The sequence below is a fragment of the Canis lupus genome, chromosome 18 (genome assembly GCF_003254725.2).
Source record: "Canis lupus dingo isolate Sandy chromosome 18, ASM325472v2, whole genome shotgun sequence".
Classification (NCBI taxonomy): Eukaryota; Metazoa; Chordata; class Mammalia; order Carnivora; family Canidae; genus Canis; species Canis lupus.
Genome location: NC_064260.1, coordinates 43,732,059 through 43,753,330, shown reverse-complemented (window position 1 = coordinate 43,753,330; position 21,272 = coordinate 43,732,059). Strand labels below are relative to the sequence as shown.

At 48.7% G+C, this 21,272-nt stretch overlaps 1 long non-coding RNA gene across 1 annotated transcript; it reads right to left on the bottom strand.

Moving 5' to 3' along the window:
* Window positions 1-8,442: 8,442 nt before the first annotated feature.
* LOC125752941 (uncharacterized) lies at window positions 8,443-19,734 on the bottom strand. Its single transcript, XR_007403587.1, has 4 exons — window positions 19,646-19,734; window positions 13,428-13,841; window positions 11,145-11,205; window positions 8,443-8,691 (listed from the first exon to the last, which is right to left on the bottom strand). It is a non-coding gene; the product is annotated as an uncharacterized LOC125752941 (long non-coding RNA).
* Between the last annotated feature and the right edge of the window lie 1,538 nt (window positions 19,735-21,272).

Genomic DNA, 21,272 nt, shown 5'->3' with positions numbered 1-21,272 from the left:
AGTTGATCTTTAGACATCTCCCTTCCCCTAGAGAGAAGACCTAGGTCAGAGGGGCACCTGGGTGGCTCAGTCGGTTAAGCATCTACCTTCAGCTCAGGTCATGCTCCTGGGGTCCTGGGATTGAGTCTCACATCCCATTCGGCTCCCTGCTCAGGGGAGAGTCTGCTTCTCTCTCTCCCCACCCCCCCACCCCACCCCTGCAACCCCCGCTCATGCTCTCTCTTTCTCACTATCCTTCTCTCTCTCAAATAAGTAAATAAAAGCTTAAAAAAATAAAAGACCTAGGTCAGAGCTCACACACCCCAGTGCCCCGGGGAGCTGAATGGCCTCACCGATGGGTGAGTCAGGCCACAGGGATGTCCTGAGCTGCGGCACAAACATCCTGTCCAAATGGTGGCTGCTCTTCAGCTTGAGCCAACTGTCACTGTGCAAGAATACAGGCCCAGTACGGCCAGATCTTTGATGTTTCAAAAGAAAACGGAAAACCTAAATATTTATGTGAAATATCCAGATTTGGCCAGGGCAGAAATGCATTTCAAATCCGTGAGGCTCACGTGTGCGCCAGACACTGCCCGAGGGCCTCCACTTTGCAACCTCTGGCCAACCCACCGGTGTCCAGATAAGCCCTGTCCTCTCTGGGCCTTTGAAGAAGGCCCCCCAGAGGCTGCCCCTCCTGCCCGCGCACCCCCTCCCTCCTGCCCCGAGCTTCCTCCTCCTCGAAAGGGATCGGCTGGCTGCAAGAGCCAATCAGAGCACGGAAGCTGGGAGCGGGGCGGGGGCTCCCGACAAGGAAGAAAGTGGGTGAGCGGTCCTCAAACCCCATCAGCAGCAAGTGTATGGCATTGACGGATTTTAATTACATCTCATTCTAATCCTTAACATTTATCTAAAAAGTGACTGGGGCGGGCATGAGGGCGGGTCGTGAGCGTGCTCAGCCCCAGGATTGCCGGGTGTCTAATTAGAAGTTTTCTCCCTCTTGATCACCTAAAGTCAAATTCATTTACTCTGCTCGAATTGAGGGTTTAATTGGATTCTTGTTTTTCCTCCTCCCGTCTTCTCCCCCATCTCCTTTGCCTTCCAAAGAGCCTCTCTCTGTGTGCAGGAAACAGGCCACAGCACCTCATTAAGCCGGAGAGCGTCCCTTTAAGGATGCGCATTCTTGACAGGTCCCTGCCAGGCCGGGATCACACCTGTTATTGAGGCCATCATGATGTAGGGCCTCGAGATGCTGTCTGGTGGGAACCCAGAGCGCCCCTGAGACCAAGGGGGCTTCCCCTCTGGGCAGCCCCGCCCCCTGCGAGCCCAAGTGGCTTCCCTGTCCCTTCCATCCCTGTGGGGCTGAATGGGTTTACTATCCCGCCTCTGGAAGAAAAGTGGTAAAGAACAATTAGAGGCCAAGCCAGCTACGTCTGAAGACATCGTGTAGGCACTAAAATCGCTCATTCTGTGGCAGGTAATGAGGTTCTTTCCCCTTCTTCTTGTTGGCTCTCCCTCTCCTTGTCAATTAACGCCAAACGCGGCAGCCTGTCTCTGGCTTCTCCCTGGTGGGTGATCGGAGGGTGGAGAAGGCAGGAGGCAGCTACTCACCCATGGGGAAAAGTTCTCTCTTTGCTGTTAGACATTCCCTGAAGGCTGGAAAGGGAAAGAGGAGGCGGCAGGGACACCGATACAAAGATCTAAGCTCCAGTCCTGGCTGTCTACTGGCTTGAAACAGTTTGATGCAGAGAACTGGACTGGAACACAGCTCAGTCACATACAAGCCCTGTGATTTGGGGATTTGGATCCGGCCACCCTGAGCCTCGGTGTCCTTATCGTCCCATAGGGTTAACATAAGGTTGCTATGAAGAGTCAATGTGCCTGACACGTGGCAAGGAGTCGTCACACAGCGGATAGACAGCAGAATGCTGTGTTGTGTTGTTTTCAGCACTTAGCGAGGCACCTGGCACACAGGAAGAGCTCAATAAATAATAAGCACTGTTATTATTTAACCTCCAGAGAGTTAGCTAATTCTCTGGGCCTTGGATTTTCCCCATCTGTAAAATGGGGCCAGTCACCGCCCCTTCTTATCTCTTAAAGCTGTGGGAAGCAAATGCAGAAATCCACATTTAGAGAATAGCATCTGGCACAGAGTTTGGATTCCCTGTCGGTGGGTGATGGTTTTTCTAGTAGCTCTCTGAGCTGGAGCAAGTCACTTAACTACTCTGGACCTCAGTTCTCTTGTCGGCAAAAGAATAAATAAAAGATTAAAAAAATAACACCATCTGTCCTGTCTATCTCAAAGGGTTGTTGTGATAATTAAATGAGATAGTGTTGATAAAAACATTCGGTGATCTGTAAGTGCTCTGCAAGTGTTAACTGTTAGCACCACTCCATTAAAAGGAAATTAGCTGGTAAATAAGAGGAAAGAATCAAGCATTTATACCATCTTTCCCTTACAAACTGTGCCACTGGGTACCAAAATTGTAGATGAGGGACATTCCCCTTTTTGGAAGTATTTCAGCTAATAAATGAGGAAGGGATGATAGGATTAGAATCTCACCATTTCGCAAACCCTAATGGATTAATGGATCTGGATGCTGAACATCCACAGCTGCTAACATACCCGAACTGGAGACAGCAGACGCTGCGTACTTTCCGAAGTAAACATGAAGCACCATGAGTTTGTCCTGCCAGGTACATAGTAGGTGCTCAGTGAATTTTTGTTGAGTGAATGAACAAATAAGCCAGTGGCTTATTTAGTGTGAGTGGGCACTGACAAGTTCCCCGGGGAGCTCTCCTTGCTGGCAGCGTAGCCTGGCACAGAGCAGATGCCTGGGGTCTGGGGTCTCAGTCCTCAATCTGGGAAAACACCACTGATACTGGCTAAAGGTTCAGAGGCCCTGGGAAGGGCTGTAGACACTACCCTGCCTCCTTCTGCTGCTCCAGTACCTCCCTGCTTTCCTGGCAGGTGGCTGGCCAGGCCCTCTGAGCCCCCTGCAGGGACAGACCCCTCCCTGCTGAGGCACTCCCTTCTTGTTTTACAGAAATACCATGAATGGTAGAATGTGAGGGTGATCTGATTACAAGAGCCAGATACATTCTCAGAAAATTGGAGGACTGCAAGAAAGCATAACGAAGTGGAAATAAGTTATAACCACCTATACATATCACTTTTGTTTTGTTTTACAAAATTGAGATCAGATGGTACATCCTAGATTGTAACCCACTTTATTCTTAACTTTATACCGGAAAATATTCCCATGCCATTAGACTTTTTTTTTTCTATAATACCATTTTAAACAGTTCTCATTGTCTTGTATTCCAGAATCAAACAAAACCACTGTAGTATATTAAACAGTTCGGCTTTTCCTCCTTGACACCAGCAAAATACATGGTGCCTCTTCCAACCCACCCTTCCAACTCCCTGACACCCTGGATGTCCAATGATTGAATTCAGTTCTGACATTCACTCCATATGGAGTTAGCATCAGATCCCATAAGTTAAAGGGCTCAGTTCCACAAGACTGCCTCCACCTCGGACACCAGCTGCAAGTCCTAGGCCACCCATACTTCTGATCAGCTAACTATAAATCAGGGGTTCCCCTGACCCCCTCGTCTAGTAATTTGCTAGAATGGCTCACAGGGCTCAGGAAAACACATTTACTGGTTCATTGTAAAGGGTAAAACTCATGAATAGCCAAATGGAAGAGATGCACAGGGCAAGGTATGGGGAGGGGGGGTGGCAAAGAGGGTGCCGAGTTTCCACGCCCTCTTTAGGAGAGCCGTCTTCCCAGAACCTGGACATGCTCACCAACCAGGAAGCTCTCTAGACACCATCATTTAAATGTCTTTATGGAGGTTTCATTACACAGGCACGATTGATTAAATCATTGGCCATTGGTGACTGACTCAATCAATCTCTAGCCTGTCTCCCCTCCCCAGTGGTTGGACTTGGGGCTGAGAGTTCCAGGCTTCTAATCAAGGCTTGGTCTTTCTGATGACCAGCCCTCACCCTGAAGCTGTCTAGGGACCTGCCAAGAGTTGCTTCATTAGAACAAAAGATGCCCCAAAAACCTTATCACTCAGGAAATCACAAGGGTCTTCAGAGCTGTGTCAGGAAGCAGGGACAAAGACCCAATATATTTCTATGATACCCCATTAACCAGTCCCCTTTTGTTGGACATTTAGGTGGCTTCAGAGTTTTCCTTCTTGGAAACCCTGCTGCAGTAAGCATACCTAGTCCTACGTCCCAGCACCCCTCTGATTGTTGCCTCTCTAGTCAAGTCCAGGCAGGTGAAGGAGATGGTGGCCCCATTTTGTTCCTTTAGCTCCAAGCAGCATAGAAGGAGGGTCTTCACAGGCACCAGAAATGTTCCCCTGTTCTCCACACAGGCCTTCCCTAGGACCTGCACTTTTCAGAGCTAGGATATTCCATTTTGAGACGTTTTAGCCTGCTTAGAAAGCCCTTTTTGTAGATTCAAATACATCTGTCCAAAAGCTACATATAGCGTTTATCATTTTACACAACTCAGTGTGGCATTTAGGATGCCATAAGATCTTAAGCAAGTCCATTTCTCTCTCTGAGCTCCAATCTCCTTTTGTGTACAATGTATGTACACGATGGTCTCAGATGTCCTTTGGACCCCCACTCCTAGGCAAAGCTCTGTAAGTGCCCTACAATATGGAGAGTGTGTGGAGCTTGTGCTCTGAAATATAACAGCCAACACTGGAATCCCAGCTTTGCTAAATACCATGAGACCTTCAGCACCTTCCTTGAGCTCTCTGGCCTCAGTTTCCTTATCTACATGGTGGGAATAACAGTAATGTCCGCCTCGTGGGGACATAGGAGGAATAAATGAGATGATCCAGGCTGGCTGTTAGCACAGTGCCTGGCTCCCAGCTCCAGAATTGCTCAGTAATCTCTTTGCCTTGCTGTGATGTTCATTCTTGGTCTTCTAGCCTTTACCTCATCTGGCCAGATTGCCCACATTCCATCTTTCCAATGGGGAAACAGGTGCAGAAGAGAACTTGAGGGGTGCAGGTCACATGGCCAGCTTAGGGGCATGGCCAGGCTTATCCCTACCTCTCTCTTCCACTCTAGTGCTCTCTGCCTCCAGAAGGCAGGCCCCAGTGGGTGGCCCAGCCAGAAGGGCTCCAGGGACAGGGGAGATCCTGTGGCTGAGACTCAATGATTCCTCTGCCTTCTCCCCATAAGGATCCCCAGACCCCACATACGGGTTTTTCTTTCAGAGGGTGAGCGTGGGTAGGTCAGGAGGTCAGAAACAATACCAGGTGCTGCCCAGCTCAAGGAACCAGGGTGACAAATATACTTGTGTCAAAAAAAAAAAAAAAAGTGAAACTCAGAGGAATATTTTCCATCCCAAAACAAAAGAAACACAACTCATCTAGTAATGCAGGTATGAGCCCAGTAGTGGGAGGAGGTGGGAGGGCTGGTTACCTCTGCCCCCAGGATGAGCTTCAACTGGGGAGTGGGAGAGGTAACCCTGCCCCAGGAGACTCAAGGCTGCCTTAAGACTCTATACTCTGAATCACCGTACAATCTGGGCTATACTGGCTCAGGGAATAGTCTGGGATCTTTCCACCTCCCCAAGCTCTACCCTGGGGATGGTGACACAGGTCCTCTCTGTTCTCAGGTCCTCCAAACCTGTTTGGGTGGGGAGCAGGGAGGAGTCAGAGCGATGCATCTGGTCCATCTCCAGAGCCCACCCAGCATGGCTCCTCCCAACACTCTCCATTCCACAGCATCTGGGCTGAGGACTTGGAGCATCCTGTACCTTCCAAATCTTTGGTTCTTTCCATCCTCCTCTGCACCTCCCCCACACACACACACAGACCCAAGCTTCATTTTTTGACACTCAAAAGGCAAGAACTGACTTCTGACTTCCTCTAGGTCATCCTTCCCCTATGGCAGTGAATGTTCTGAGTCCAACTGCCCCATAAAGGAAAAAATGCCAGGGAAGGAAGCAAGATTAATATTTCAGAAAGAAAACCATCTGGCCATATAATTTTACATTTATCCTTGCAATCAATTAATCTCTGTCTCCCTTAGACCATAAATTCCATGAGGGCAGGATCCACATCTGATTTGGCTCACTGTCCTATCTTCAGTGTCTGGAATGGGACCTGACACATAGGGGAGAACAAAGATGAGATGAATGAGGAATGGCCTTTCACCTTCCTGGGAGTCCCTGGATGAGCTCAGAAAGGACCCCTAGAATCATGGAGTGAACCAGATTTGTGGTTGCCAACCTGAGATCTGTGAAGACAGTTGTGTAAATCCTGTTTTCAAGATTTAGAAAAGTCTAATAAAATCAGTCCCCCTCTTCCCATCTATGGAGAGCTTGCACAAGTCAAAATGACAGCCCCTTTGATTTTGTCCAAAGTCATAACAGCTGTACTTTGGTTGACTGTTGGTAGCATCAGAGATCCCCAACCCCATTTCCAGATCACATACTCAGTACTTCCAGTCTCTACATTGCATTCAACAGGCATGTGAAGGTCATTTGCTCTGCTGCAAATGTGGGTTGTGCAGAGAAAATATTTCAAAGTGCATGATGCATAGGGTTGCCTGCTGATCCATGTGAACTTTGATGGGAAAGTTTAGGATCCCAACTTAATAGCTGCTTCAGGTCTCTCCCAGAACCAACCATTACATACATGCCCAGGCCACTTTCTTCCCAACTCAGAAGTGGAAACAAAAAATGCATCCTGCAGTCCAGGGGAGGACTCCAGATCTGTATCTGGAGATGCAAAAGGCAGCATTTTCCTTCAACTGAGAGAATTAAGGCATTACCTTGGGTTATGCCCTCCTACCTGACACAGGGCTTACCCATGTGGCTTGCTTTGGCCAATGAGACGGAAGCAAACACAATGCAGAGACCTGAGGAGTGCTTGTCCATTGGAGCTTGCTCTCTTGCTGCTTTCCAAGCCTTTTAACCATCCTGGGAATAGGCCCGAGTCAGCCTGCTGAGGCTGAGACCTCGTGGAGAGAGGCCCTGTAGTTCTAGTCATCCCAGCTGAGGCCAAATTAAACAGCCAGTCCCAGGGGATCCACCAACTTAGAGCAGACACATGAGAGTGCCCAGCCAAGATCAGCTGAGCCCTGCCCCAACCAGGACAGCTCAGCTGATCCCTACCACAACTGCTGACCCACTTAACCATGAGCTAAACAAATGGTTGTTGCACTGAACTACTGAGTTGTGGGGTGTTTGTTACATGGCAAAAGCACCTGACACAGAGGTGAAGGAGTCATTTGGCCAAGGTCAAACGGTAGGGCTAGGATTCAAATTCAACTTCTCTGGCTATAGAGCACAAAGTCTGAATCACTAAAGCTTCAGGGTTTACAAAGCACAGTTTTACTGCAGGCCCCTAGTGAGCCCATGAACCAATAGGAACAGAAGTTCAGAGATGTCAAGGAACCTACCCAAGGTCACACAGCTAGTCAGAGCTGGAGGAGGGCATCCAGTCCAGTTCTTCTGATTCCACGTTCATGCTGTTCCCATCACTCCATGAAGACTGGACAACAGCCAGAGCCTGGGGCCCCGGTCTATGAATTAGCCTCTCCATCAGTGCCCCTGCAGTCGCCCACAGCCTCCTTGCATTTCATGAAAGGCCTGATCTTCTCCCTCCTGCCATGAGATCCTCAGACAGAACAGGTGGCTCCTCAGTCGGGAAGCTGTGACTGCTGAACTGACCCTGCCTGCCCCCCCATTCTCCCCTCACTGCCCACTAATTGCTGTCGGTTGTCTTGGATACAGCAGGCGATGGGAAAGGATGGCAGGTGAGGTCACAGTGGGAACTGGGCGAGGCTGTGGACAGGGAGAAATGGCTTCCCAAACACACTGCACCCTTTCACCCTGCCTGGAGTGAGAGAAGAGGGCATGGTCCAGCCAGCTGAGGAGACCCCAGGTCACCATAAGATCCCCAGGAGGAAAAAGGGAGGGGTTGGTGTAGGGGGGAGGCAAGTCGGTCACCTCCACCCTCCAGGTCTATCAGTAAGGAAGCAGGGAAGGAACGTCATGCCCCTGCGTGGAATGCCAGGGTGTGGGAGTGGCCCCTGGAGAACCCACTGAGGCCCTCCCTGACTGAGCAACCACAGAATAAGGATGGAGAGATGAGGTCTGCGTTCCAGAGATGGGCTTGATGAGGCTCCTTCCTCCCTTCCTTGAGCCTGAAGATCACCTTGGCCCTGACCTCTCCCTGCATCTCTGACCCTGACTTCGTGACATCCTTCCGTGCCAATGTCTGCTGTGTTAGTTTTTTTGTTGTGGTTTAAATTATTCTCTTAAATAAGAAACACATACACTTGGTACAAAATTCAAAAGGCATGAAGGGGAAAATACAGGAGAAAGGAAGTCCCTCCCTTTCCTGTCTCCTGGTCATTCCCCTCTCCAAAGGGCAGTCGCTGCTCCCAGACGCAAGTGATCTAAGGATCCAGGGACAGTCTACAACTTTATAAGCAAAAATGCACACATAGTATAAAATAGTATGTACTATTTTACCTCAGTAGTAGTATCCTATGCACGTTGTTCTGGACCTTGCTTTGTTTTCACCCAACAACAATCTTCGCTCATTAAGCCATGAGGAGCTGCTGCTTTCTTTTTCGTGGCTGCGTAGTATTTCACTGCCTGGTTATACCTTCATTATCTCCCAGCCTCCTAGTCATGGGCTCTCCTGCTGTTTCCCAACAAGCTGTAATAGTGCAACAATAAATCCTCATGTTATCTGTAGGATAAATTCTGGGAAGCTGAATCTCTACCTCAAACAATATGTATATTTATAATTTTCAACCGTAATGCCCAACTGCCCTCCATGGAGGGAGGACCAGCGTGGTTTGAGAGCACCTATTTCTCCGCACCAATTTCCACTCAGTATATTAGATTTTTGAAACTTGCCCAATCTGACAGACAAAAATGATATCTCTGCCCACTTTTAATTTGCATTTTCTTATTATGGGGAGGATGAGCAACTTTGCATATGCCTACGAGCTGTTTTTAGTTCTTTTCCTACAAACTATCCATTTCTGACCTTTCCAAAATTTTCTCATGTTTTTCTTTTCCTCATTGATTTATAGGAACTCTTTATATATTAAAGATTTAGACTCTGTGATATGAGCATCAGCATTTTCCCCAGGTTTTTTTTTTTTTTTCATTTGTTTCTTGACAAATTTTCATTTGCTTATTTCCAAGTACATTTTTTAAAAGTCATTGAATTTATCGATATGGAGTTTTTGGAGTTTGTGTCATACTTTCGAAGCCCTCTGGATTTCAAACTTCGACCCACACTAACTCCTCATGTTGGTGTGTGGCCTGACCTTTTCCTCCTGGTTTGACCCACTGCCAGGGCTGGCACCTGTCATCTGCATCCAGCCTCTGCTGCACAGCTCTACCTGGCTTGGCTCCTTCCCTCCTCCCTTCCCCATACCCCTGCAGTTTGGCCTTGGTTTCTGCGGCCCCCACCTCTGTGTCAGTCCAGCTTCTTCCCAGCCTGCTCCAAGCTGTGCGTCTGGTCCCTCTTCAGCACCCTGCCTCTTCCAGATGAAGCAACGCCTTAACCACTCCTTCCTCATTTCCTGCCTCTCCACTGTGGACCACACTAGTTCAGCCACCCCAGCCTCCTTGTTTCATCCAGAACACAACCACACATAGGACCCTGACCCTGAAGCTCTCACTCCTCAGCCCAAGCTGGAATGATAGGGGGTCCATGAACGATATGGTGGGTAACTGGGGGGAGCAGTAGGCAGAGCAGGAGGCAGGAAGGAGTTTCCCCAAACCTCTGCTACCAAATCCCAACATGACTTCCTCCTTCACAGCGACTTAGCTGAATTTCTATCTTTATTAATCAAATAACAAATTTAATTAATTACCTTAAATTGCTCTAATTGAATGTAGAACGAGAGCACGGACAAAATCCTGGAAAGTAATGAACCCAGGCCTTTCTAGCATCTGGAGTTGAAATGATCTTTAATTTCAATTTAGGAGCAAAAATAATGTGACTACAATCACACCCTCTCCTCCCGGCCTGCTCCTTGACAGCTTTGTTACCACCCACAGCGCCGACAGGGCTTCAGCATTATGTTCTCTCTTCTTAGCAGCGATATTCTTTCTGCCTCAACTTGTCTCAACCAAAAAAAGGGTGCAAAATCCACCTGTAAGTGATTTCTATGTACTGGAGTCCACCAATGCTTGGAGTGTGTGCAGTAACAGAGCCAGTAGAGACATGAATAATAAGACAGTAGCCAAGACCTCAGGAGCAAGGTCTACCCATGTCTTTGTGCCTTTACCCCTGTCATGCCCTCAGCCAGGAATACCTTTTCCTTACCATTTTCCAGATGTCTCATCCCTGCCCTCAAGGCCTGTTCAAATGTCCCCTTAGAGGAAAGCTATCCCGGTGCTCCACAGAAAGGGCTGGAGGGACTGAGATGTTCTTCCTGCAGTTGCTCTCCAAGGAGTAGGGCCAGAGAGAGGAACAGTGGAACAGAACTTTTTTTTTTGGTAGGGGAGGGGTATATATTCCCTGGATATTAAAGATGAGAAAACAGGGACCCAGAGACATGAAGTTCATTTCCCATGATCACACAGTGGGGTAGTAGCCAAGCCACAGCTAACCCTCGGCTTATGTGGCTGCCCTTCTGGTCCTGCCTGGGTGTTGGTACAAAAACCCATCCCGAAAGTCCCCTTAAAGCTCATCCTCCCGTCTTCTCTCTGTCCAGAGCCACTAGATCCCATCAGTCCCCTCTCTCCCTTAATCCCCCAATATCCTCTCCCTTCCTGTAACTCTACCCAACCTTGTCTCTTAGCCTCTCTCCATCCCAGCTATACCTTTGTTTCAGCCTGACCTCCAGGTGCCCCCTGACTAAGAGACAAGGATGCCAAGACAGCCAAGATACTCCTGAGTCTTCCATTCTTCCTCTTATGATTATTATTTTGTACTGTCATTTTCTTACCAATCTTCCACTTAGCTGTCGGGTCTCTGTCAGCATCGCTTTCATCGCGCCATGCTCCTGCTCAAACATCTACAATGGCTCCCTATTAGCTGTGGCCTCAAGTCCAAACATCTCTTTCTGGCTCTCCAGATCCTTCCAAACCTGCCTCCACGTGGGTGGGGCAGCTCCTCACAACACACTCTGGGGGAAATTTACTTACCTCTTTTGAGTCTCCATTTTCTCTTCTGTAAAATAGGCATCGCAGTCTGTATCTTGCAAGTCTATGACAAGGATACAACGAGAAGAGACATGTGAAGCCTGGTGTCACAGGAACCACAGGAAACATGAGTGCCCACCTCATCCACAACCCCTAGCCCTCCAGCCTTGCCTCCCACTGGGCTACACACGCATTCTCAACTCTACCCGGGATCCGGGCACTTCACTTCTCTAGAAACCCTTTCTTTTTATTCCTACCTCCACACCTTTGTTCACACTGTTCCCTCTGCCTGCACATCCTTCAAGGCCAACTCGAGCTTGTTCCCCCGCCCTCACCACTTTATGATTAAAGCGAGGACCAGGCACAAGACACAGAGTCCTTTGCCATCTGTAAGTAGGGTTCGGCATAAAACTCTCCCAAGATGTGGAGCCCAATTCCACTCTCCCGGGGTAGGGATAAGGAATTCCCCACCAGCGAGAATGTCTGAGCATCAGGCTCAGGCTTAGAGCCTCCCACCCACCCAACACTTGGTGACACCCTCCAGCATCCCTCCTCCCCGTGTCCACAAGTATCCCTTCTCTTTCCGTCTTCTGTGAGAGAAGCAACTGCTCTTTAGAAAATCATCCTAGGATGTGTCTCTTTGGGCATGAAGCACACCACACCCTTTATTTCTTCTAGATAAAAGTTGTGTCTTCCTGAAACCTCAGGAGCCACTTCCTCCTGCCAAGAACATTCCACCTTAGTCTAATCCCAAGATCCACAGATGCTCCGAGGGGCCACCTCCTGCCCCCTACTCTCCTTTCCATTCCATACCTGTGCAAGAAAGCTGACCCTTCCACTCACTGATAGGCCAACTGGATCCTTGATGGCACAAAATGCTCACCTATGGTCCCGGAGAGAACTGTTACACCGGGATATCAAACAGAAGGTATTGCTACCTTACCTTCCGCTTGGGAGCCCTGACCAGCGAGGCTCCAGAGCTGCAGGGAGGACCAGCACAATCGACCATGCACCTGCAGTCATGTTTCACAGGGGCCTGGCCAGGCATCGGCAACCCCTCCTCTCTTCTTGCAGCCCAGGGCTGGTCCCACAACCCAGCATCTTATAGCAGGAAGCTTGGCATGGTCACCCTGGCCCTGTACTCCTCCCACCCCCTCCTTTCACCCCAAAGACCACCAGCTCCCTTCCCTGAGCCCCAGGCCAGCTGCCACATTCCAGCCAACATCCTGCCTCCTGTATTACTTTTCCTAGGTCTCCAGTATCAAATCACCACCAAGTGGCTTACAACCACAGATGCGTGCTGTCTCACAGCTCTGGAGGCCAGCAGGCCCAAATCCACGAGTCAAAAGGGCCACACTCCCTCTGAAGGATCTAAAGGAGAATCCTCCCCTATCTCTTCCAGCTTCCAGTGGCTCTTGATGATCCTTGGCTCTTGAATGCTAACTCTAATCTCCGCCTCTGCCTTCACCTGGCCTTCCCTTTGGGTCTGTGTATCTCAGATTTCTCTTTCCTTTATCTTATTAAGCACCAGTAATTGGATTTAGGGCCCACCCTAAATCCAGGATGATCTCATCTCGAGCTCCAGAACTTAATTACATCTGCAAAGACTCTACTTCAAATAAAATCACATTCACAGGTACTGGGAACTAGAATGTGGACATATCCTTTGGGGGACACAATTTAATCCCCTGTACCACACAGTCTCTGCCGACCACACCCCAAGCTGAACTGCCTCCAGGACAGACTCTTTTAGGTTTTGCCTGAAGGGATTTTTAGCAGCCAGAGCCTGGGGAGTTGCCCACTCACCCCAGCCCTCTGACCCTCTAGAAAGTGGCCTGGCTACCCTCAATCCCTCCATGATGAATTTAGAAGGGCTTGGAAATTTTCTGTGGGTGAAGCATGATGTGACTGCAGAAGCCAAGCCCTGGTGCCAGAAACATGGGGTTCAATTCTTGGCTCTGTTTTTTGTTTTGTTTTGTTTTCCATTTTAACATTTTTTTTTTCATTTGTTTTTACTGAAGTTCTATTTGCCAACATATAACACCCAGTGCTCATCCCATCAAGTGCCCCCTTCAGTGCCTGTCACCCAGTCACCCCATCCCCCTCCCGCCTCCCCTTCTGCAACCCTTTATTTGTTTCCCAGAGTTAGGAGTCTCTCATGGTTTGTCTCCCTCTCTAATTTTTCCCTCTCAGTTCCCCTCCTTTCCCCTATAATCCCTTTCACTATTTCTTGTATTCCCGGTATGAGTAAAACCATATGATGATGTTCTTCTCCGATTGACTTACTTCACTCAGCATAATACCCTCCAGTTCCATCCACGTCGAAGCAAATGGTGGGTATTTGTCGTTTCTAATGGCTGAGGAATATTCCACTGTATACATATCCACATCTTCTTCATCCATTCATCTTTCGATGGACACCGAGGCTCCTTCCACAGTTTGGCTATTGGGGACATTGCTGCTATAAACATTGGGGTGCAGGTGTCCTGCTGTTTCACTGCATCTGTATCTTGGGGTAAATACCCAATAGTGCAATTGCTGGGTCATAGGGTAGCTTTATTTTAACTTTTTAAGGAACCTCCACACTGCCCACCAGCAATACAAGAGGGTTCCCCCTTCTCCACAGTCTCTCCAATTCTTGGTTCTGTCATTTGCTAAACCTGTGACATTAGATGATGCTCTGTGCCTCCATTTCCCCATCTGTAAAACAAAGAAGACAATGTCCTCATGGTGGGATTATTGTATTCGAAGTAATATAGTAAGAGCCCTGGCAGGGCTTGCAGTGGGTACTCCAGAACCAGTAACTATGACCGCACCCTTCCATCACTCTCTTACTCCCAGGGAATCCCCCCATGAGGACACTCCAGCCTTCCCCTCCGTCTCCAGTCAGGAAACTTGCTTTCCTCATAGCATCTCATGAGGGAAACAGTGTTATTCCCATTTTCCAGAGAAGAAAACACACTCACGAGAGGTGACCCAGTTTGCCCCAAAGGCGACCACCTGTAAATGAAGGGGCTGATTTAAGCTCCCCAGGCCTGGGGCTCGTTCATTTTGTGAAATCTATCTATCCTGAATCCTTCCACTCTCTCATCCTCTTCACAGGCTTGTTGGGGCCCTGGGTCACAGCCCAACGTGGCTGCCATTGGCACAAACACTCCAAGCACTTTACAGTTTGGCTTTCCCCCATCTCAGCCTCACAACAAGCCCTGAGAAAGAGGACAGATGTCACAGTCATTAGCACACCCCTCGTGCCCGTGATAAAACCGGGGCTCACAAAGGAGGGATTTAGTGCCCAACATCATGCTGCTTTGCACCAGGGGCAGCAGAACTCAGGCCTTCTGACTGTAATTCAGCGCTCCTTCCATTCATTAAGTAGTGAAAAATGTAATGACAGGTAATATGCAACATGATCACAACCGTGAGAGGTAGATATTCTTTCGTCCTTCCCTGACGAATGAGAAAATGGAGGTACAGTCAAGATTTGAACCCACATCTCTGGGCCTGCTCCAAACTGCCCCCAAGCCAGCTCCATGCCCCCCTTGCTACACTGCCTGCTGCAAGTACCTGCTCCTGCAGGACCCTAAGGGCCTCAGGGTTGGCATCAAAGAACACTCTGTGGTCCCTGCCCTCAAGAGGCTTCCAGTCTCAGCAGAGTCAGCCCCGGAGGCTAGGGGTTAGCTCCGTAAGAGAAACAGCACGGCATGTTCAGAAAGGGGGGCACAGCCTCACCCCTGCAAGAGGAGCTGCCCTCTCCTCTCCAGAAGCTGATTTTGAATGGGGGCAGGACAAGGGGACTGCCACTCTGAGTAGAGCACATCCCCCACTCCCAGCCCCATCCCTGAGATGGTCCATCTGAGTGCAGGGCAAGCAGAGAGGCGGTGGCGCTCACTGGGAGCTGATGGACTAGGACCTTTGGGGGTCCTTCAATCAGGGAAGGGCCTGGTGAGTGCTGGCCCCCCGGGCAGAGGGAGCAGATGCCTCAGCCTCTCCCTGTTCCCTGGCAGGCCTCATCTTTTATAAATAGTTGTACTCGCGGGGAGCCAGAGTGAGTGGAGGCTCCGGCATATCTGAGTGACAGCCAGGCAGAGCCAGGCCCATCTGCCTGGGGCCATGCATGCTCACATAACATCCCCCCCACCCCCCAGCAGCCCACCCGCCAGGAGAATGTCATTGCACCCAGGACACAACAGCATCCTGGCATGTGCTGGCTTTACATAGCTGATGGCATGTGGGTTGTGTGGGCTTTTGGGCAAAGTAGCCAAAGAATCAGAAGGACTTTGGAACAGACTGCTTCTGGAGGTAGTGAGTTCCTCATCCCTGGAGGGGTTCCAGAGGGAGCTAAATGACCATGTGACAAGCATGCAACAGCCAAGCTGTGCGCTCTGAAGCATGGTGGGGGCAGAGAGAGAAGGCTGGGTCAGGTGATCCCAAGTGTACATCTGGGGTGACACAGACTGGGAGCTCTTAGGACCACGGTGGCTGAACAAGACCACGACCCCTGTCCTTAGCTCTCATTTGCCAGGGAGCTCATCTGCATGGGATCCAGGAACTCTCCTCTCCCTCTCAGCCCTCAGCCCAACTTCTCTGGATGCAGGAAGCAGCCAGGAAAGCTCTGCCCACAGCGTGGAATGCGTTTCTCAGTAACTTTGCTCCTCATTGAGCAAACATGTGGCTCCTGTAAGATGCATCATTGAGGCTGCCAGCTTCCCGGGCTTCCCAAGCAGCCCAAGTTCTGGAACTCTGCCCTCCAGCTCCTCTGATTCCTGGGCAAACTCTGCTAGAGTAGAGATCCTGTGGGCCTCCTCAACCTTGGAAACTCCCCATTTTCTAAAGCTGAGAATTTACAGAGTTCTTGACTTTGGGATAAGAAGTGGGAGTTTCAAATCATAAGCTCCATGATAGCAGGGATCCAGTCTGTATTGTTCACTGGTCTTCCTGTCCATGGAGGCACTTAAATAATTATGGATCAAATGAATAAATGACTAAGTGAACAAATGATATAAAGGTCACCTCAGCCACCTTTCTTGCAGGAAACCAGAGTCACCTGTGGATTATTCCCTCTGTCCTCTCTCTGAGGAGCTGAAGGAAGAACATAACATTCTGGAAGGCACATCACGTCTGAGGTCAGACTACCTGGGTCCTAGTGCTGGCTCTGCCTCTTATCAGATGTGTGACCTTGGGTAGGTTCCCCAACCACTCTGCTTCATTAGCTTCAAAACAGTGATAATAACCTTTACTTTAGAAAGATGCCAGGACAACACTCTGAGACATTCTTAAGTTGCCTGGCATACAGTAGGCACTCAAGAAATGATGCCTGTGGTAGTTACTAGAAGTCACAGTGAGATCGAGCCACAGTGAGATCAAGTCACACAGCCTAGGTCCTGGTATGAGGATGACATGGGCAGATTTTCTCCAGCTGATGTGATGAGCAGCATGTGGCAGATTGTAAAGATGGCTGCAATATCCCTCCCATCCCTGTGTACTCCCCTTTACAACATGACTTTGCTACCCCCCCACCCGTCATCCAGAGACTAAGTCCATTTCTGCACCCCTTAAACCTGCTCAGCTGTGTGACCTGCTTTGGCCAATGGAATATTAGAAGATGTGTTGCAGAGACCTGCAAAGTGCTTGCACATTGAAGCTTGCCTTCTTTTGTGGCTTGGAACTCAGCCGCTGTGTGAATGAGTCAGGGCTAGCCTTCTGGAGGAAGAGAGACCACACAGAGAAAGGCCTCAGCTGTCCCAGTTGAAGCTCCAAACATGTGAGTGGTTTATATCCAGCCCCCATCGAAACTGCCAGACTCCCAAGAGTCACCCAGCCAGTCCTGAGAATCAGGGAACATATACAATGTGTCTTGTTTTGAGCCACCAATGTTTGGAGTGGCTTGCCATTCAGCAAAGGCTAACTGATACCGTGTAGCATGGAAGAGAAATAAAGCTCAGAGTATTAAGCCACTGATCTCTGGGATGTTTATTACCGCAGCATAACTTAACCCGTTTTGATGGATACATTTCCTTCCCTTTCCATCTAGAAAAGGAAGAACTTCCCAAGAGAGTTGTGAGAGGCTTTGCCTTTCATAGTTTCCCCCCTGTTCAACCATTTCCTTCCACTAAGCCCATGGTCTACCTCTTCTGAGGTGGGGTCTCCTACCATTATCCATGCCCTAGGGTGGGTTAGTCCCTGGGCCCATCATGGAGCCTTCTCTTGACCTCCCACATTTGGACCAAACTCTCCAGGGCTCTCCAGGGCCTTGGAGATAATATGTGCAAGGTGGCCACGTTGTGACACCCATCCTCACGATGGACTCTTGAGGTGAGGTAGGCTAGCCCCAGCCTGCATTCAAGCATTCTCTCACCCCCTTCAGCTCTATTATCTGGCTACAAAACATGGTGGAAAAGGAACTGCTCTTTTCAGCATCAGGCACACCTGGGTTCAAATCCTGGCTTTCCCATTTGCCGTTTTAATGCTGGCTGTCCTCTCTTAACTGTGTGACCTTGGGAAATTTCTTTAGCTTCACTGAGCCCCAGCTTCCTTCTCAGTGCATTGGAAGTAAAAATTCCCTGTCCACATGGCTGTGAGAATTATAAATATATTAAGTGTCTAGCACAGTGCCTGACACATGGTAGACATGGAATAAGCAATAACTGATCATTATCATTTGGAGCTAGAGGACCAGCTGTCAAATCCAGCTCTGCTATTGTCTGGCAGTGTGTCCTTGGAAAAGTCACTTGGCTTTCTGAGCCTTAGTTTCCTTCTCTGTAAAATGGGAGTGAGAATGATTATTTTGACAGGGTCAGTACAAGGATTTTAAAGAAGAAATATATAATAAACTACACGGCATGTACTAAATTCCAGAGAACATAGTTCTTCTTCCCCCTGTAATTATCAAATTCCTTTGAGGGCAGAGTGTGTATTTTATCTTTGTACCCCTCCCCCTACTCTCTCTCTCTCTCTCTCTCTCTCTCTCTCTCTCACACACACACACACACACACACACACAAAGCTGTGCACACACACACACACACACACACACACAGGAATAGATCCCCAGCTACCCCAGACCCCTTCAGTCCAGAGAAGGCTCTGTGCCCACTCAGCTCTAAGGGAGACTTTTCAGCCCAGATAGCCTCATTCCATTATGCATCAACTAAACCAAAAGAAGTAACAGAGCTGAGGTGGTACGGAGACCCCTTTGTGCATCTCACTCCAACACCATCCTCATCCTCCCCCCCACTTCCCTCCTCTCGCCTCACCCTCTCCCACAAGCATGCTCCATGACTGCTCAAGAGCAGTTTCCATGGTGATAGCATTTTAAAGTTTTCGAGGAGCAGAACAAGAATAATTTTCCACCCTCTCCTCCTCCTCCGTGGCAATCCGGGAAAAGGGAGCTTATTACAGATAAAGGGTGGGGTAAGGGGCAAAGAAGGAAGAAGCAGTTCTTTCTTTCATCACCTGATTGGATGAGAAATTCCTCACTCTCATTGCCCACCATCATCCCCTGGGGTCCTAGGTCTCACCCATTTCTGCTTGGATGAGAGGATGGAATGGGTGAGGGTAAAAGAAGAAAGACATTAAAGAGAGAAAGGGTGGACTGATACATTCCTAATCACATGCATACACACATTCACAAAGACAGTGGCTATCGTCACTAATTCCACTTTGGGAAGCGATACTCATTAACAGGGAAGAGCAGAGTATTAGAAGTGGAGACCAGTGTAACCCAGCTGGGTCCATCATTGAAATTGAATCTATATGCTACAACCACCTTGCAGATATCCTCACAATCTTCCAGCCCAAAAGAGATCTGTATACACCTTGAAAGAGCATTGTGGTCACGATGCCCTATGATGACAGTGAACACCTGGCTGAATGAAGTGTGGGTGGATACTCATCTTTCATTCTGACTCCTATTTGCCTCCACAGTCTTCTTTCTCTCAGCGCCCCCCCCCCCCAAGGTTCCTTCTTGCTCATTCTCCAGTCTTTGAAGGGTTCTTTGGTCCAGATTGTGCCCCCCCCCACCCCCGCCAGTTTGCTTACGACTTCCTGGCCAGCATCCCTGAGGCTGACACCCCTGGGATTAAGTGGAAGGTGAAAATGGGCAGTGAATGGCCTATCTCCATTTCCTGTATGGCATGGCTGTAAAGAGAGCATCTACCCAAAGCCAGGTGAGCCAGTACCCCCAACAGGTGCTAGGAAGCTGGCTGAGGCATAGGGTAGGGCCACAAGCTCAGATGGAGGCATGTCCAGTCAGGAAGAGCTCAAGCCAACAAAATTCCTCTCTTATTTTGTTCCTCAATGCCGGGGAGGGACATCAGGATAGGGAGGAAAAAGAACCAGATTCAAGTCCTGGTTCTACAACTCACTAGCTGGGTGACCTTAAGAAAGTCACTTAATCTTTCTGAATCTCTTCTATTTTACCTCCATTATCCACCCTGTCTTGCTCCAAAAGGTTATTTTAAAAATTCAAGGTGAAAACATTTTGCAAGTTATCAAATAATACAAACCTGTAAGATATTTCTTTCTATTACTTTGGCAGAGTTAGTGAACAGTACAAGCTTCAAATCTGATCTCAAACAGCATTTTAGGTGAACCTAGGAGACAAGAAAAGTTCAAATGTCAATTTAGAAATGCAAAGTCCTCAAGCAATCGTGTGAGTGATAAGGTAACTCAGGTTGCACAGGGACCTGCTATGTGACATTGGACAAGTCACTTGTCCTCTCAAGGCTTTGTCTTCCTGTACCAAAAGAAGCTTTTAAAGGGCCCTATAGTGCAGGAATCCAAGTCAGATAAGTGACCAAGTCAAGTTAGAGAGTGTGGATTGGGGGTCAGCACCAGGGACAGCTCCCCAGAACCAGGAAACCCAACAGAACTCTGAGTCATCAGAGACCCGGGTTCGAGTTCTGACTCTGGCCCAAACACAGTGTTACCTTGACCTGACATACAGGCCTCTCTGAGCCTCAGTGTCGCCATCTGTACATTTGTCCCTATGGACTCACTGAGATGAGTATCATGACCACATCACAAGTAGGGCTCAGTGTAGCATGCTGGGTCTGAAATCCAAAGCACCACTGACAAGATGACTGTTTCTCTAAGATCCATGTGTCCCTGCTCCTCTGAATCTCAGGTTTCAGAGGTATGTCATCCAAGTTCTTGTCCTGATGGAACAAGTCTCCCATATTCCTTGTTCCCTTAAAAGAACAATTTGATGTGATAAAAGTGTTCAGAGTTGAACAGCTTTGGTTGTGAATCCTGACTCTGATGCCCATTAGCTGTGTGTCCTTGGGCAAACAAATTCTTCTCCCTGAGCCTCAGTTTTGCCTTGGTAATATGGGAATTAAATAATACCTGCTTAACACAACTTGTATGAGATTTAAATATGAGGTTTAGAAAATATTTTATTTATTTATTCATGAATAAATTCCATAGAGAGAGAGAGGCAGACACACAGGCAGAGGGAGAAGCAGACTCCCTGTGAGGAGCCCAATGCAGGACTCAATCCCAGTGCCCCAGGATCACGTCCTGAGCCAAGACAGACACTCAACCACTGAGCCACCCAGGTGCCCCCCTTTTTAAAGATTTTATTAAATAAGAATTTAAATGAAGGTTTATGTATAGCCTTCAGTATATGCCTGTCCCACAGTAAGTGTTAAATTAAAGCCAGTTCCTCAGCCACCCTCCCTTTCTGAATTGTGGTCTCTCTTGCTTTAGGAAACCTCTAGCTGGGACATCTTTGATTGGGTCACTTGGCACAAGAAAGGCAGTGGGTAAGGGGCCAGGTGCTATTTAGTGCTGCTTAGTATGCTGTTTTTCAAGGGCAATGGCTCATATCCCCAAAAAGCTGAGTTCTGATTAAGGCCCCTTTGACAGGGTCTTAGGTTGACCTCCAAAACCTGGAGCCCTGGCTGGTCAAGTAGTACAGTGCTAAATAATAGAGGCACTGGGAGGGCAGCTAGAGCTCAGAGATGAGGACAATCCCCCTTCTTTCTATTCCAGGCCTCTGTCCTATTCACTTTTAGTTGTTGACTGGGGTAGGGGGTGCAGATGTGCAGGCTACAAGGTTTGCAAAGATCTAGTCTAGTCCTGACTTGGCAAACAATTTGCTGGGTGACTTTGGCTGATTCCCTTCCTATC